Source organism: Vombatus ursinus, unplaced genomic scaffold, assembly GCF_900497805.2.
Source record: "Vombatus ursinus unplaced genomic scaffold, bare-nosed wombat genome assembly UNPS02014861.1, whole genome shotgun sequence".
Lineage (NCBI taxonomy): Eukaryota > Metazoa > Chordata > Mammalia > Diprotodontia > Vombatidae > Vombatus > Vombatus ursinus.
In genome coordinates, this window is record NW_020954639.1 from 10,952,783 (window position 1) to 10,971,609 (window position 18,827).

Below are 18,827 nucleotides of genomic sequence, written 5' to 3' on the forward strand. Positions count from 1 at the left end.
AGCCCTGAGACTACTTTCTGAAATCCTTAAATAGCTGGCAGGGGCATGCCATCAAAGCTTCAGGCTCAGAGATACTCCTTCCACCCCTTGAACATCTGACAATCCAAGTGGAAATGTCAGGCAGGTAGTTAGAAATCTGACTCTAAAGTTCTGGATAAAGGTTGAAGTTTAGAGCTATAGATTTGAAAGTCATATTGTGCCTTGTGACCACAGTGGAAACCGTGGTAGTGAATGAAATTAGAGGAAAACAGAGTAAAGGGTGAAATAACAGAATTTTGGTAGTGTCTACATTTTAGGAAGGATGAGGAATAGGGACCAATGAGGGGATCAAGATGGTGGTCAAAAAAATTGTAAGAGGGCTAGGAGAGTGATGCACAATAGAAAGTGAGAGGAAGAGTTTCAAGAAAGAGTAAGTGGATCACCGTGTCAAATGTCTCAGAGAAGTTGGGCACAATTAAAACTGAAAAAAGACTTAAATTGTTTTTGGCACTTCAGAGATCATTGGTAACATTTAAGAGACAAGATTCAATCATTTAGTTGAGATGAAAGACAGATTCCAAGGAAGCACAGGATTTTAAAACTGGAATGATCTAATCTACCTCCACCCCCATCGTGTAGATGAGGAAACAGAGACCCAGCTGCCTGGGGTCACACAGGTAGCACATAGAATCAGTACTGGAACCCAGACCTTCAGATTCTAAATCTAGAACTCTTTCTATGACACCATGTTGAGTCATGTAGAACAGCAACGTCAAACTCAAAGAGGAATATGGGCCATCAGTCCCGACATAGGGATCCTTGGTGGCTGCATAGTGGCTTTGTTTTAAAATGTAACATTATCTATATTTTATTGTAGTTTTCTTTATTTTCTTTCCTTCTTTCTTTTTCTTTAATTTCCCAATCACATTTTAATCCCCTTAATATTATTGCCAGCATTGAATGTAGACCATTACTTCAAGAAGTTTAGCAGTTGAAGAAAGGAAAGACATTTGATGGAGGCTGACATAGATGGAAGATTGTAGGGTTTCTAGCGTCGATGTAAGGATTTTTTTCTGTGTGTGGGTATGGGGAGAGGAGACCCGTACATTTCTGCAGAGAGAAGGAAAACTAATTAAAAAAGGAGTTAAATCATTATAATTAGTGGTACTCTTAGTTTTCAAAAGCATTGTTATTATTAGATTTATCTTTTTAAAAAATATTTATTGTTGCTTTTTTATATCACAATCATTTCTGGCCATAGACACCATCTCCCCCTCACTCCCCCGCCCCCAGACTGAAACTTCCCTTGTAACAAACAAAAATATTTATCATATGGTGATATGGTGACCACATTTGATAGTATGTATCTATATCTATACCTATCTCTCTATACATCCATACATACATGTCTATATCTATTCAGCTCTATATATCTCTATCTATACATACACATCTATATTTATACATTTGTCTCTATACACATATCTATATCTATCTATCTATCTATCATTATGCCCTGTAGTCCTGATCTCTCTCTACCAAGTGAAGAGAGCTGTTTCATTTTCTCTTCTGTGGGACCAAGATTGATCTAATGATCAATTAGTTACTCTGAGTTCAGCTCCCTTTTAGGATTCTTTTCATTTAAATCATTTTGGTCATTGTGTATACTCTCCTGGTTCTTCTTCCTTCACTCTACATGAGCTCATGCAAATAACTGCCTTGAAAAATATCTGAACTCTTTGTACTCATTTTTTTTTTTACTTAATGAGAATATTCCATTCCATGACCATAGCTTAATTCCTCAATCATCCCCCAAATGATGGTTACTCTCTTTCCAGTTCCTTACAACAACAAAAAGTAGGACTAGGAACATTTTGTATATCTGGGGCACTAGGTTAATACTAGTGTACATGTGATTCCTTCGTCTTGTGGAAGGCTATTGTTTCTAGCACATTTTTAGATCACAACACATTGAAAGATGGCAGGATTGTTTTCCTTAGAGGAAAGGTAAAGCTGAAGCAAATGTGAGATGGTCACATATTGTTTGCCTCATACTAGAGACTATTTGTTTATTAGAGAGTAGTAAATACGGAAGTTACCTATAAAGGACTACTAAAGAAATACGCTATGTTGATCATGAAAACTGTGTGGTACAGATAATAGAAAAAGTGACAAAACTGACATAAAATATTGATTTTTAAAAATATTAATTATCAGAAAATCTGGTTATGCAAAAATTCTAGTCTGTGATTTTAAAATTCCATGTGCGTATTTAATATTTCACAAATTAAAAAGGATGCACATATTTGAATAAATTATTTTAACATTCTACTTTTTCCCCATTGATAACCAGAGACATGATATGGCTTAAATTTACAGTCAAACAGTCTTTCCTTGAGCAAAATTAAAAATCAGTCCACACGAATGAGTCTTGGACACTTTAAAGTTGTCGCTGATTGAACCTTTATAATCACATCTCTACAAGGGTAACTATTCTGTTTAGCTTTCAGTATCAGCAATGACTGCAAAAGGGAAAGCTTTTGTTCAGCCACTTCTGAGATACTGTGTTACATGTTATCTGAAGTGTACAGTATCAAAATGATGACTGATTTTTTCCAGATGATTGAGGACAAATTAGTAGGAGACATACTCACCGTGGACTCTTTATGTACAAAACCATTCTCAACAAAATGGTGACTATTAAAGTCAAAATTGGATTTCCATGGTATTTGGCTTTAGAGTTTCTAGGACTGTATTCCTGCAGATTCTAGACTTGAATTTGAAGGCAAATATGTTAGCGTTGCTCCTTCCAGTCTCTAACTAAAGTATCTGGCAATTGCTTCATATCAGTTATCTAGTCCTGAATCATTGCCTTCAGTGCAACTATGAATCATTGTGGTGATGTTTGAAAATGTGACATTATTTATTTATGCTGGTGTATTTATTGCTTTTTGAAGTACTCACTATGTACTGAGGGCAGTGCAAGGCAATGGAATATGAAGAGAAACAGGAGCATCTTTTCCCCAGCATCTAAGAAGTGAATAACATAAGGGAAAGAGAATACGTACATGACATATTGAAAACTAGAAATGACACTGAGCACAGTGGTAATACCAGCCCCAAATAAGATCTTTTAAATTGGGAGAAGCACAGTGCTTTAAGAGTTCCAAGATGTGTCCCCTCAATCTCCCAGGTGCACTAAGGTGGCCTGAGGGATTTTTCCACTTTTTTTTTTTTAAGATTCTAAGTTCAGGGCTGGGTTTTCCACAAGCCCCTCATTCTCTTAATCACTGGATATGTTGTTCCCATAATTGCATATCCATTTTGAAAATAGATATGCAATTCCTGATCATTGCAAATGCCTTAAACACAGTGATTTTTTCCACTCGTGAAATTAAAAGAAAATTATATTTGTGTTATTAAAAATAGACTTCATATCAGGATCTTGAAATCTTCCTACTGAACTCATACTGGATAAAAAATAATTCAGACATTCATTACTCAGTACATTATATCACTACTGCCCCAAACCCTGGCACTCTAAGCAACTACACAGTCTTAGACCCTAACCTAAGGATATTATCAATGGAATATGTGTTTCTAATGATGCCTATTTTTGCCATCATCTTGTTGGTTTACAACCAATAGCCATCTTTTATAGTTTTATTTTCTACAGATAGCAAAAATTGGCCTAGAGATCTGAAAGCCACAAATACATAGAAGTATTTAATTATTGATAGTCTTATTTTGGAAATTGATAATAATATAAAATCAGTCCCTACTCTGTCACCTATTGGTGACTTTACTATACATCTACCTTTTCATCCAAGTTTCATAGAGATCTTGTTACCAATCACCGGGAAAGTAGATGTCATCAGAATACAAAGAGGAAAGTAAATTCCTTCCCCCCTAACCCCTCATCTATCCGAGTCAAATCAGGTTGAATGAGAGGTTTGGAGAGCTGCCAAGATGACAAGTTTAAAGCTTTTTTTCAAATCCTGACACATTTGTAGCACTCTTGAGTGAATAGAAAAGTGTCATGTCTTCTCTGCAATTGTTGTAGAAGTTGGAAAAGAGTTATTTGAGAAAGAAGACCACACTAACCTTCTAGATCCCAGGATTGCAATTTATTATCATATTTGTTTAAGTCTAACTCCAGGGTCCAAGAACTGCCCTCAGTCTCAAGAATATGGTATACTATTGTATGGTTATTCAGGCATCAAATCCTCACTTGCTCACCATCTTGATTGAGTAGTAGGTTTAGAATGAATGAATAAGTATTTATTAAATGCTTACTATGTGCAAAGCACTGTGCTAAATGCTAGGGATACAAATAGAAAATTAAGAGATGGTAAGTAATCCAATATAGGTTACACATGTGCAATCATAGAAAACATTTCCATATTAGTCATTTTGTACAAGAAGATTCAAACAACAAAAAAAAGAAAGGAAGGAAAGAAAGAAAGAAAGAAAGAAAGAAAAAAGAAAGAGAGAGAGAAAGAAGAGATAGTATCCTTCAGTCTGTATTCATACAATATGTTTTTTCTCTGGAGGCAGATAGCATACTTCATCATGAGTTTTTTGGGATTGTCTTGAATCATTGTACTGCTGAGAATAGCAAAGTCATTCACAGTTCTTCATGATACAATATTGTAGTTACTGTGTACAATGTTCTCCTGGTTCTGCTCACTTCACTTTGCATCAGTTCATGTAAATCTTTCCACGTATAAAAACAATTTTTAACATTAGTTTAAATGTTTTTAAGTTCCAAATTTTCTTCTTCCTTCTCTCCCTCCCTCCTCTCCCTGCCCCCCCCATCGACAAGGCAAGCAATTTAATATAGATTATACATGTGTAGTCATGCAAAACATATTTCCATGCAAAATATTTTCAATGAATATTTCTCCAGTTGTTTAGATCTGTCTTTATTTGTGTGAAAAATGTTTTTGTAATTGTGTTCATATAGTTTCTAGGTCTGTTTTGGCAGGTAGACTCCTAAGTATTTTATAATGTCTGCACATATTTTAAATGTAATTTCTCTTGCTATCAATTCCTGATGAACTTTGTTGGTAATATATAGAAATGCTGATGATTTATGGATATTTATTTTGTATTCAACAACTTTGCTGAAGTTGTTAATTGCTTCAACTAGTTTTTTAGTCAATTCTCTAGTATTCTCCAAGTATAGTATCATATCATTTGTGAAGAATGATAGTTTTATTTCCTTATTACATATTCTAATTCCCTCCATTTCTTTTCCTTCTCTTACTGCTATAGATAGCATTTCTAGTACAATGTTGAAGAATAGTGGTGAGTTTTCATTTTGGGATCTTGTTCAGGGGGTGGTCAGTGGATTAATTCCATTTCTATTTTGCCCTCTGGTTCTAGGATATCAGGGCAGTTTTTCTTTATAATTTGCTCTTTTTATTATGACTTTCAGGTAGGGCAATAATTCTTATGTTATCTCTCCTCATTCTGTTTTCCAGGTTAGCTATTTTTCTGATGAGATATTTCACATTTTCTTCTATGTTTTCACTCTTTTGACTTTGTTCTATTGTTTCTTGATGTCTTGTGCAGTCATTAGCTTCCAGTTGTCCAATTCTAATTTTTAAATTATTTTCTTCAGTGAGTTTTTGTACCTCTTTTTCCATTTGGCCAATTCTGCCTTTTAAGGAGTTCTCTTCAGTGAATTTTTGTGTCTCTTTTATCATTTGGCCTATTCTGTTTTTTAAGGTATTATTTTATCCTGTATTTTTTGTGCCTTTTTTGCCAGGCTGTTGATTCTCTTTTCATAATTTTCTTGCACTACTCTTGTTTCTTTCCCCAATTTTTCCTCTACCTCTATTATTTGATTTTTTAAAATTATTTTTAGCTCTTCTAGAGATTCTTGTTGGGCTTGTGTCCAATTCACATTTTTTTTTCCTTTGAGGCTTTGCTTCTAGGTGTTTTGATATCATTATCTTTTTCTGAGTTTGTATCTTGATCCTTTCTGTCACTACAGTAGCTTTTTATGATTATGTTCTTTCGTTTTTGTTCATTTTTTCTGACTATTCCTTGATATGTTTTTAATATGTTTTTAACTTTTAAAGTTGGGGTCTACTGTGGCGTTGTGGACAGGCTGTTCCAAACTTCATATTTTTTTGTGTTGTTGTTGTCAGAACTAGTTCTGGGGATCTGTAGGTTTTCAAGGAGAGGAGTGGTCATTGCTCTCCTAATCTCTGCTCTGGTCTTTCCCCAGAAAGTACCTCTGTAGCCACAAGTGCTAGAGCTTCTCTTGGTCCTGGAACTGTGACAGGGTCACTGTTCCCCTGTGATGGCAAGTGTGAGTGCTCCTCTTCATCCTGGAACTATGACACAGAACTGCATATGGGCAATGAAACAGGTTCCTGTACCCAGTGCCAGCAAAGGGTCCCCTGTAATCTCTTTCTGACCAGTTGTCTGACTCCCTCACCATTTGTGGGCTGAAAATTCCCAAGGCTGTTGCTGCCACTGTTGTGGTCACCTCCAAGGCCCACCACTGCTGCTGCCACTGCAGGCCAGGCCAGCTCCCACTCTGGTGTCACACACCTATTTTGCTAACCTCCTAAATGTTTTGGACTAGAAAAATGTTTCATTCTGACCTTCTATCGGCACTGCCAGTTGAGAAATAATTTTAAAATTGTTTAGAGGGAAATTTTGGGAGAGTTCAGCTGGGTTGCTGTAACTACTCTGCCATCTTAGTTCTGCCTCCCCTCATATTCATCATATCCATTTCTCATGTTGAACTATATGACAGTGAGAAGGACTTTGGTAGTAAGAACTTTCTTTTCTGGATCTTTGGTAGCTATGGTTACAGCCCCTGCAGAAGCAGTTACCCACGGCATCCTCTCAGTGGTTGCTTCATAGGATGATGGCTTGTATGGTTAACCTGAAAGTAGGACTGGTATCTGGGTGGTGCTGCCAATCACAAGACTCTTGAACTCATCTGCCTACATATGGTGGTTGGTTGGCAATTAGTGTTGGCAGTGATCATAGTGACAAGGTATCTAAGGAAACTGAGAGGAGTGGTAATGTTCTGGAATTCTACTGCCCTCAGGAAGCAAACTACACTGTCACATGCCAAATGGCCTTTTCCAAACAAGATGGAAAACAAAAAAACAAGCAAACTCCCCACCAAATGACAAAGTACAGTACTGAAAAATACCCTTGATTGCAAATATGTTTCTCAAAATGGGAATTCTATTGAAATAGTTAGTTATATTGAGAGAGCATGTTAAATCAATATAATTGTTCATTAAGGAAAAAACAAACAAACACAGGAACTCATGCCCCTAAATATTGGTACTTCTTGTTATACATGTTGTCTTATGTTATGATCGAGGAAGACATGGAGATAAGAACTAACTTATAGTTTGCATCTGCAAAACATATGGCAGGATTTGAGGTGTCTGAGAAGTCATGGATCCATTTCAGGAAATTAAAATGGCAACTTTAGGGGACTTATTTCTCATTCAAAATGATGCTTTTTGAGAAATAAAAATTTTTTCTTTCATATCACTGCTATATGCAGCTGACACTGAAAAGTCAATATTTTAAACTGCCATAAAGTAGGTTTAAAGAAGTTTTAAAGATTTTAGCAGCTTTTAAAAAATGTCAACTAAGAGGATAATAAATGCTTAAAATGTACTGTGGCATGTGTCTTCGGTATAATATTCACAATCACTAAAGTGTCTACTATAAAGATCAAAAGTATTATTGTACTTGTTAATGAGCTTTCATAGAAGAAGTTATAGATCATTGAATGACTTATCATCAGCAAATGCTGATGAAACAATATTGAAGAGTTTATTGTGATTTGAAATGGAAACCAACTCCATAGAATTGTGAAATTCTTGGTAACCATATCTAAGAATCTAGAACTAGTGAAACCTGGTTATAGATGTCAGTGGTATATGAAGACAAGCAGGAGGGAGGGAGCAGAAGGGAAACCTTAGTTAATGTACCATTTCCACAATATCTTTTCTTCTTTTAAAAGGAGAAATCTTTGCAGGTGATTTTCCCATCTTGCTCACTCTGCAAGGAAGGGTGTTTATCATCTCATGGATTTACTGGCAATTGGTGCATCCTGTGGGCTCATTTATCTCTCACAAAATGCCACTAACTCACTCCTGTCCTCTTAAATTTAAAACAGCTGTTACCCACTGCAGTATCTAAATTTTAACAGAGGCAGAATTCCAGACCTTCTCTCTGCCTGTACAACACTGCTGTTAATAACATCTCTGTCCATCAAGGTGACAAGGAGAGAATGTGTTTCTGTGGGTATTTTTTTTTTTTTTGCCCATAAGTAAAATGCGAAAGCTTTCATTTTGTTATTGTGAAAACCCCTTGATAAAAACAATTTGATTTGGATGCCATTTGAAGCACTGTAATTTAGTTTTGCTTGAAGAAGCATAAACTCTAATGCTAGACTCTACCTAGGGCAAATCTTTATTATATTATTCCTTTCACTTCCAGCGAATCATTGACTAAGAGACAAAGTGAAGAAGAAGAAAGAAGGGGAATAAAGAAAGGTAAAACTATGTCTAAATAAGAGAAATTCATTCCGTGATTTTAATTGAAATTAGGATGTGGTTCTCATAATACATTTTCATAATTTAAAATGATCATTCACCCATTTGTGCTATTCATAATATTTACTTCTGAAGCAATAAATCAAGTTAGCTTGAAATTTAATTGCTTTAACTAAAACTCCCCTATGTTTTTTTATTTACAGATAAAAATAAAGATGTGATTTCCAAAATATATCACTATTCATATTGCACGCTTAGGTACCTTTTCTGCACTTCTCATTTCAACCTTGTTTCTAAACTAGTTGATCTTTTAAAATTAAGTTTCCTGGCAGGACAATTGTTCAACTTCTGTTCATAATATAGTCATCTGTTCTGATAAATATTAAAGATGATTTTGCATACATGAATCACAAGTAGACAACAAAGGGGTTAGAATGTATTGGGTGTTCTGACTAGAGTCAGACCCAAATCATTTTCCTCCATATTAAACTCAACCATCTCCTGCAAGATATAATCTCAGCCTGTCCAAAGCTTCCTTTCAGAAAGCAAGAAAATATAATTTTGGAAGTGAATTACATAGCAGAACTCATAAAATAAAATACATCAACAAATACAAATCTCCCCATATATTTATCCAGGTCTTAACTTAGTATTCTATAGTAGTGGAAAGAATGAATTAGACAAATAAGTATTTGATTAAAAATATTCTAATTCTCTGGAATAAAATTTAAATGGCCAGTAATCTTTGATTAATATATTTAGAATCACCTCCTTAATAAAGAGGATTAACTGCTATAATTTCTATTTGACAATTTATACTATGAAGGAGAAAGGTTCTGAAAATGCCTCTAGGGAAGAAATGGAAAAATGAGTCTTTAGCAAATTTTACATTTTCTACAATCCAAACAACCCAGTCTTCCTTTGTATTAGTACTTTTATTTTTTTCTACAGCCACATACAACAGAGCTTTTAGAGGATCACAGCCCGAGGTTAAAAACCCATTTTATTCTGACGTTCGTGCCCTGGACTTATTGTTGTTGGTATTATTATTGTTGAGACCTATATAGTCAATGTAGGCACAAAGAACATATGCAGAACATCAAATGAATTTGAGTGTAGATTATTATGAAGTAGATAAAATGTGTGCTACATATGGATGCCAGACATTCAGGGTATAAGTAATCTCATTGATTACCACTTTTTTTTGTTCATTTATGGCCTCTATGACATTTCTTGTTGCAATGGTCCTTAAAGAGGCATGTCTCAAAAACTTGAAAAAAAAAGAAAAAAACAACCCTACCTTTTTCCCTAGGATTTTTCAGATAGTGTCACTTCAGGATTGAGAGGTTATTAAATTCCAAACAATTTGGAGAGAGAACTATATAGAGAGAAAAATGTCTTTTTAGAAATGTTTTATATGACTAAGAATGTCTATTTAAAATGTAATGTACTAACAGATCCCCTATCCACCTCAGATAATCCTGGTTAAGCACTTTGGGACTTCTACTTTGATGCAATGTTCTTATGACCACTAGATTTAGGCTACATGGTAGGTTTCAGTAATAACTCTCCCACATATAGGAACCTAATGTTTCATTGGTTAGCTAAGTATTACTCACCTGATAGAGAATGCAATTGATTGGTCATATACTCTAAGGAGGCCTGAGAAGCTATATAAACCAAATCCGTACCATAGAAAGCTAGAAATGCTACCAGTAAGCATTTTTTTCCTTAGCAGGCAAACAGATCTCTTCTTCCAGTTTGACCATTCACTTTATTTGATCTCTAGTTTTGTGAAGGTGAAATATTGGTAGGTGAAATATTCCCAGGAGAGCAATTCCCTTTTCTTTGAGAAATCCCAAATACTTCCTTAGAATAAAATTTTAAAATAACCTATTTTAAGAATCTAATACTTTTTAAATTTGGAATTCTAAAGATAGGAACTAAAATGGAACTGTAGAGAAAAATTCAAGGGAAAAGACGTGATACTGGTAAGGGTGCACTAAGAGAGATTTTTTCAGAGAGAAGAGGGGGAAAATGATTTTTAGATTGAAATGGGCCTCTTTCTGCCTGAAATTCTTAAGGTGAATAAGAACACAGGAATGGCCTTCTTAAATGTAATGATATAGCTAAATGAAAGGCAGCTTGAATAAACTTCAGGACTAGGATTAAGTTTGGAAAATATCAATTTTATAAACATTGTGAAACAAATTTTCAGAAATTGTTGGCATCCTACATGTATTTGAGGAAGAGTTTTAAATGTAGATACTAATTTTTTCCACACTGGCATTATGAATAATAAATACTATTGCATTATGTATTTCTCCCCTACTCTAACATCATATAAACCCACCTTAACAGTCTCCCAGGGTAGTAAGACTAATATGCATAAAAGTGCTTTGAAAGGTTTTATTATACAAATATGATATTTTTATGATTTAGTAGGCAAATCAAATAATATAACTATGAAGTGATTTTCCCTGGTTCCCATAGTCAGTGCCATGGGCAAGGTTTGAATCCATGTCTTTTATACTACAAACCAAGCATACTAGCCACTTTGCCTTCCTGCTTTAAAAACACAGAAGACCTTGTTTTATTACCATAAGGGATTATCATTATTTTGTCTTTTGCAAACCAACTTGTGGATCTTAGAAAGCTTATTTTTCCTTGTCTTATAAAATGTTTTATTCAAATATATAAATAAAATGTCAAATATGATAGAAAGTTTTAGGGTAGCATAGGTAAAGTGGTAGACCAGGAGTGGATTCAAATCTTGCCTCTAACACTTACTAGAATCAGAGCTTCTTAAACTTTTTCCACTCATGACCCATTTTTGTTTTTCAGCAGAGTTAGTTGGCTTTGCATGACCTGAGGGCATGTGCAGTGCAAAGCATGCTTTGTGTTCAGAATCAAGGCTGCAGTGAAGTTGCACAATGCAACAGGGGCAAACACTGCCAGAAACACCTCAGATTCATTAAGCATTTGATTTTTAATTAATTTTTGGTTGTTGCGCATTCAGAACCCTTTTGCTGTTGCCAAATTTCTCCCATGTAGGATCGTGACCCACAGTTTAAGAAGAGCTGTCTTCTCTGAGCCAGTTTTTCATCAATAATAACATGGTACTTAGAACAAAGATGAGAAAAACAGATAGTAGCAAGTGTACAGAAAGGAAATTCATATTGAGGCAACACAATTGTAAAGACATCGACGGGGGCAGCTAGGTGGCGCAGTGGATAGAGCACCGGCCCTGAAGTCAGGAGCACCTGAGTTCAAATCTGCACTCAGAACAAATACTTGACACTCTGGGCAAGTCACTTAACCCCAATTGCCTAAAAATTAAAAAAAAAAAAAAGACATTGAGGGATCAGTTCAAAAGATATCTAAAAGAGGGAAAGATACTAAAGAATTACAAAACTCTCATCTTATTAATAAAGAAGAAGAAGAGAAAGAAGGAAAGAAAGAAAGAAGGAAGGAAAGAAAGAAGGAAAGAAAAGAAAGAAAAAACAAGTAGTAGCAGGAGAGGACCAAGAGAACATTGACAACTGTTGAACTATGTGCCTATTTTCCCAATTCACATACAATGTGAATTACTTAGGATAAGCACCAATAGCCACTGCAATGTTTTTAATATTGAAGAGGGCTATTTAAGATCCATTCTTAAAAACCTCAGAAATAGAAATGCGACAAAAGAAAGTGATAAAATACATGTATATGGCACAAAATCCAGCATTCAACTAACAGAGAAATAATTAAAGTTTGGGTAGCCAGCTCAATCTGTTTTCAGCTGGTCAAAGTCAACTCTTTAAGTAAGCCTAGGGTCAGAAGGGGCTCACAAAATGACTTAATATCACAAAATGAAACCATATCAAAATTGTTTGTCCTAAATAAATCATATGCCACTGTATGCTGACAAGAAAGTGGATACATAGGTCATATGATTATCTCAACAGATCCAGAAAAGGCATTTGACAAAATGCAAGATCCATTTATGCTAAAAACAAAACAACACTGCTAAGTAGAGGTATAGGAGGACCGTTTTTAACATCCATAAAAAATATCTAAAACCAAAAGCAAGCATCATATATAATGGGGACACACAAGAATTTTTCCCAATTTATATGTATGTAAAGCAATGATACTTACTTTCCCCACTATTATTTGATACAGTTTTTGAAATACTAGCAATACCAATAAGATAAGAGAAGGAAATTATAAGTGTAAAGATATTTAAGAAGAGATAAAAATATCCCTGACTGCTAATAACAGGATGGCTAAATTAATGGCTTAGCAAAGTAGCAGGCTAAAAAATAAATCCTCAAAAGCCAACAGTATTTCTATGTAATAATAACAAAATCCAAGAAGTAATACTAGAAAGAGAAATGCCATTCAAAACAATTACAAAATGCACAAAATATTTGGGAATCAATTTATCGAAATACACAAAGTACTTGTATAGATTCAAATACAAAGTGCTCTTAAAGAAATAAAGGACAACTTAAATAGCTAGAGGAATATTTCACAGTGCACCTGGCTGGGCCATGCCAATATAATAAAAAAGACAATAGTGCCAAAGTTAATTTACAGTTATAATGCTATACCAAACAAATTATCAAATGGTTATTTGCAGAACTCAATAGAATAATAACAAAATTCATTTGGAAAATTAAAAGATCTAGAATAAAAAAATAATAAAAAGAGGCAGTAATGAAGAGGGACCAGAGAAGTCATCAAAACCATCTGGTATTGGTTAAAAAATAGAGAGGAAGATCAATGGAACAGACTAGATAAGGGTGAACTGAAAATAACAGAACTCAATAACCCAATGTTCAATAAACTGATAAACAGAAATTATTTAGGAAATAATTCCCTATTTGATAAAAAACTTCTGGGAAAATTGAAAAATAGTCTGACAAATTGGGCTTAGACCAATAAAAAATCATAATATATTTTACAATAAATTCTAAATGGATGTGTGACCTTACTATTAAAGATCATATCATAAAAAATTTAGAAGAGAAGCAGTTCATACACCTTTCACAGCTATAAGTAAGAGATGTATTCTTAACAAAATAAAAGATACAGGCAATTATATAAAATAAAATAGATAACTGATTATATGAAAGAAAAGCTTCTGCATTCTTCTAATGCTTCTAGGATAAAAAGGGAAGAGGTCAAATGGAAAAAAATCTTTGTATAAAATTTCTTTGATAAGGATTCTATATCTAAGATATGTAAACAATAAATATACTTGTATATCTAAGTGTACACATATATATGTGTATGTATATATGCACATACATACATACACACATATCCATCAAAAGCCATTCTCCAAAAGATAAAAGGTCAAAGGATGTGAACAAATAATTTTCAAAAGAAGAACTGCAAACTATTAACAACCATATAAAAGAATATTCCATATCACTAATAATATGCAAAATAACCAGAGGTTTTACCTCACAACCAACAAATTGGCAAAAATGGGAAGAATCAATAATGTAGGGGCTATGGAAAGATAGGCACAATAGCTCATTGGTGGCGGAGCTATGAATTGACACAACCATTTTGGAAAGCAGTTTGGCATTATGAAAATAAAGTGACTAAAATGTCCCTACCTTTTGACCCAGAGAGCTCAGAGCTCATTACTCGGCTTCTACCCGAGGGAGGTTATCCACAAGAAGAAAGCCCCAATACATGCCAAAATACTTATAATGACATTACAGTTTTTTGCTAACAAAGATGAGGAAACAAAATAAAATGCTCATTGATTTGGGGAATGGCTAAACAAATTGTGATACATACTGTAGTAGAGTATTATTGTGCTCTAAGACATGACAAATATGATGAATACAGAGAATCACAGAGAAAACTTACATGATCTCATGCAGATTTAAGTAATCAGAGCCAATAAAACTATACAATGACTATAACAATGTAAATGGAAAGAAAAACCATGAAAAAATCAAAAGTCAATGTTGCAAAATTACAAAGAATAAGCAGGAGGATATATAGAGATATACCCACCCTACTCTTTTGTAGAGGTGGGAGGTTCAGCGGTATGGTATATTGCATATATTTTCAAACTTTTCCAATGTATTGATCAGTTTTGTTGATTTTTTTCCTCTTCCTTTTTCTTTAAAAAAAAAAAAAGAAATACTATTTGCTATATGGGATAGCTCCCTGGGAAAGGAGAGAGGTAGGCATACTGGGAGATGTTCTGATGATGCTACAAACAAAAGATATCAATAAACATTTGTTTTATTTTATTTTTAGGCAATTGGAGTTAAGTGACTTGCCCAAGGTCACACAGCTAGTAAGTGTCAAGTGTTTGGTCAGAGGCCAGATTTGAACTCAGGTACTCCTGACTTCAGGGCTGGTGTTCTATCCACTGCGCCATCTAGCTGCCCCCAACTTTTTTTTTTTAAAAAAACAACAACAATGATTTGGGCCCAGAATAAACAAGAAGAGGAAAGTAGGCTGGGTTGCCTTTAGGAAATTATATTAATAAATGTACATAATTAATGTATTTAAACTTCAGGAAAAAAGACCCATATTTTTAATACTAAAAATTCTACCAGTGATGTTGTATGTCCACGAGGCATGGAACATACTGGTCCCTAAGTGACTTAGCTAATTATTCTCTACTTCTTAAAACTATTTGTAATGTGTTATATCCTAACTACAGAAGATAATAATTGCTTTTCAAACATCAACCATTTAGGGAAAACACTATATATGTGTTATTACATTTTATAATTAATTTATACAACCAGACTATATAATCTAAAATACCAAAGGTATTTTAAGAATTTAAAAACATTTATATAGGAATTTTACATAAGAAAATGAAGTAATAAGATGAACTAATTGAAATCTCACAAGACTTTTTAGATACTATTGGAAAGTATGGTATGACAGTGCTTTCTCCTAACATCAATTTTAAGTAGATAAAAAAAATCTTTATATGCTAATATCTGTTTTAAAGTAGAACATTCTGTCAGCTGATAAGAAGCTATCGAGTTGTGAAATCATGTCAATAGCATAAACAAATGATTTCTGATTCATAATCCCAGTGGAAATTTAAAGATATACAGCATTTGCAAATTTATTATTCATCAAGCGACAAGCATTTATAAATAACATACTATGTATATATTTAATATATTATCATATATTTAATGATAAGGATTGTTGTAATCTAATTTCATTCACTTTTCTTGATACCATATTTCAGTTTTTCTTGATTTTTTTCTCCTAAATACTACTCGAATCATAGAATTTTGGAGTTGAAAGGACCTCAAAAGTCATAGTCCAACACCTATCTGAAATATTAATCTTCTTTACAACATTCCCAAACATATCATCATCATTCAACCTCCATTTGAGAACTTTCATTGAAAGAGGGACTACCTGTATTTTCTGGAAGTCCATTCCATTTTTTGGACAGTTATTCCTTACAGTGAGACCAAATTTTAATAGGAATATATTAAAAATATAGTTGCTGCTCAGTACAAAAATGTTTTGCTCATATTGACTATAGAAAGAAATATCAATACTAACTATGCAAAAAGCTCTCTCTTAAGAGGATAGTATAAAGGAGATATTAAAGGAGTTTTCCTACAACTCCACAATATGGGAAGATGTTCCTTGACTAGCCTGAGAGATCACTGATACCACACAGGTAATACTTAATGAATGATTAAAAGAATCAATAGTGGGCTTTGGGCTTATGTAAAAAACTAAGGCATCCAGTAGTTTGAGAATTCAGCATTTGGGGGAATTCTATATCATTAAATGGTATATGTAAGTGTAATGTGACTTGTTCTGGTCTTACTCTCTGAAGATCAGACTGATTCATTTTATACACTCCTCTCTCTTCTCTGGTACGCTGGGGAAGGCATGTTGGGAAATCTCTTATTTTTGCCACTGACTCAAAGTCCCACTGACTGTGTTTCCTTCATTTTTAGGGTCTCATACCCTGGTCCCATATAGCTGCTTAACATCAGTTGAAGCTTTTCACAAAGGGATATTCATTTTAAAAATCTAGCAAGAACAAATATGCAAACATTGCCCCTCACCACTGGAGTCATAATCTCATGCTCTCCCCCACCCTCAAAACACACCACCTTCAGTGTCTGGGGAGGGGAGAAGGATTTGGTTCACAGTTAAGCTAAGTTCCTACATCACATTAGACCCACCAAATTCAAGTACAAAGTCCAATAATACCCCCACCCCATTCCTGTACCCTTAGTCTTAGAACTTTGTTATTGGGCTGGTCAAACACCTAGCCTGGATTCCTGGATTCCTGGATGTCTCTGTCTTTAGCTCCAAGAGCCAAACACTTTATTTCCTGCATCTAGTCCTGAAAAGGACTAAAGAAAATGCCCAAACTCCAGACCCTTTTCTCGGGGCCAGATGACCAGGAGGTGGAAGGAGGAGGAAGCAATCAGTTAATAAGCATTTATTAAATACCTACTATGTACCAGGCAGTGTGCAAGCTATAGGAATACAAAGAGGGGCAAAATGCCTTTGCTGCACTCAAGGAGCTCACAATATAATACAGGAGAAAACAAATATGTATAAACAAGATGTATAAACATGAAAAATACACCATAAACTATATACAAGAAATAAATCGTAGTGGGAAGGCAGTAGACTTAAGAGGGATTAGAAAAGGTTTCCTGTAGAAGGTGGGATTTTTAGCTGGCAGCAGGCTCCCTCCTTACTGCATGGTATTATCTGCCATAATGAAGGCATGTGGCCAGCTTTCCTGTCTCCCAGAAGGAGATCCCCAAGTGTCTATTACCTGGGTGATACCACTTTAAGTGGTCTAGGCATACCCCAAATTGCTATCATATAAACATACCACAAATTCTTTCCTATTGGTCTTAACAATCACATCCCTGAGAAGCGTCAAGATACCAGTGGAGGTAGATGAGCTCAAGATCCTGAGAGGGCCCAAGGTCTGTCCTTCATGCTTAGGCCTTCAAGGCATCGACATCCTGACCAGGCAGTTCCTGGACCAGCTCTCAGGTCCTTCCTGCCTCCATCCATGGTCAGTGGGTACCAAAGCCCAGCAGGCTAAGCAGCAACCCCCTGTGGCCAATTCATTTGACAAGTTCTGGCTGAAAAGCCAGCAAGCCATGAGAGGGAATCTTTGTGATGGCTGGGATTTTCTTCCGCCAGCAGCTGTAGCTGATACAGTATTGTGGCCCAGGACCATTGAGCTATCAATAGAAGCTGCAAACTTGAAATGTACTCAACCTTCTATCCTGAAAGTCTCCTTCTCAACCCTTCCTTTATGAGAGGGCATGTCTCTCCTACATGCCTCAAGAGCACTGGAGAACTGAACCATATTTATGTCAACACCATGACCCTATCACTGCAGGAGGTAGCAGATTTTGTGGTTTATCTGGAAGGAAAGCCTGTCTCTTCTAGGAGCCAGCTTTGACCTAGGCAAACCAGTGGAGAGTATTTTCAGTAGTCAGGGCAAGCGCCTTCTACGAAAATCTCTCTCTCTTCCTCTGTTGGGACTGTCAGAAGACTGCACCTGATGGCACTAGCGGTGTTGAAAGAAGCTAGAAAATCTGTTCTGGTTGAGAATCCCTACTTGTCCTGGAAACTCATGACCACACATTCTGTGAAACATTTCTGTCTTCCCTTCTGGGATCCTCCTTTCTGGAAGAGAAACCTGCCATAGGAGCCCACTATATAGCAATGATGGCCCCTGATGGTACCATAGAACTGGAAGAAGTAGAACAACTTCTTGTGGTTGAGAATTCCTATTCCTCTGGACTCAGGACTACAAATTATATGGAGTATCCATATCACCCCTTCTCCAGCATCTATCCTCCCAACAACAAAAACAAAACAAAACAAAACAAAAACAAAAAAACAAATCCAACCAAAAAAAAATTAAAAAAAATGAAACCCGAACTGCCTAAGGAGCAAAGTATGGCAGGGCTACTTCCTCCCTCTCCCCTTCTCCCTCCCCCTGCTGCTACTAAACCCAAAAGAAGCTTCCTTAACACTATTTAGTTGAAGAGCCTGTCTTCCATAATAAGGTGAACCCCATACAAAGAGGATTATGGATTTGACTAGATGACTGCCTGCCTATTCCTTTTGCTGCAATAATTTAGCAAAACTGTTGAAGAGAAATTTATCAGTTATGTGGTGCTCACTTCTAGGAGAAGATATGGACGCCATTGTTTGAAAAACATAGCCTTATGGCTCAAATATTTTAAGCCATCATTGTGTTCTTAGGATAATTTGAGAATGCAATCACAGTTTCAACCCCAA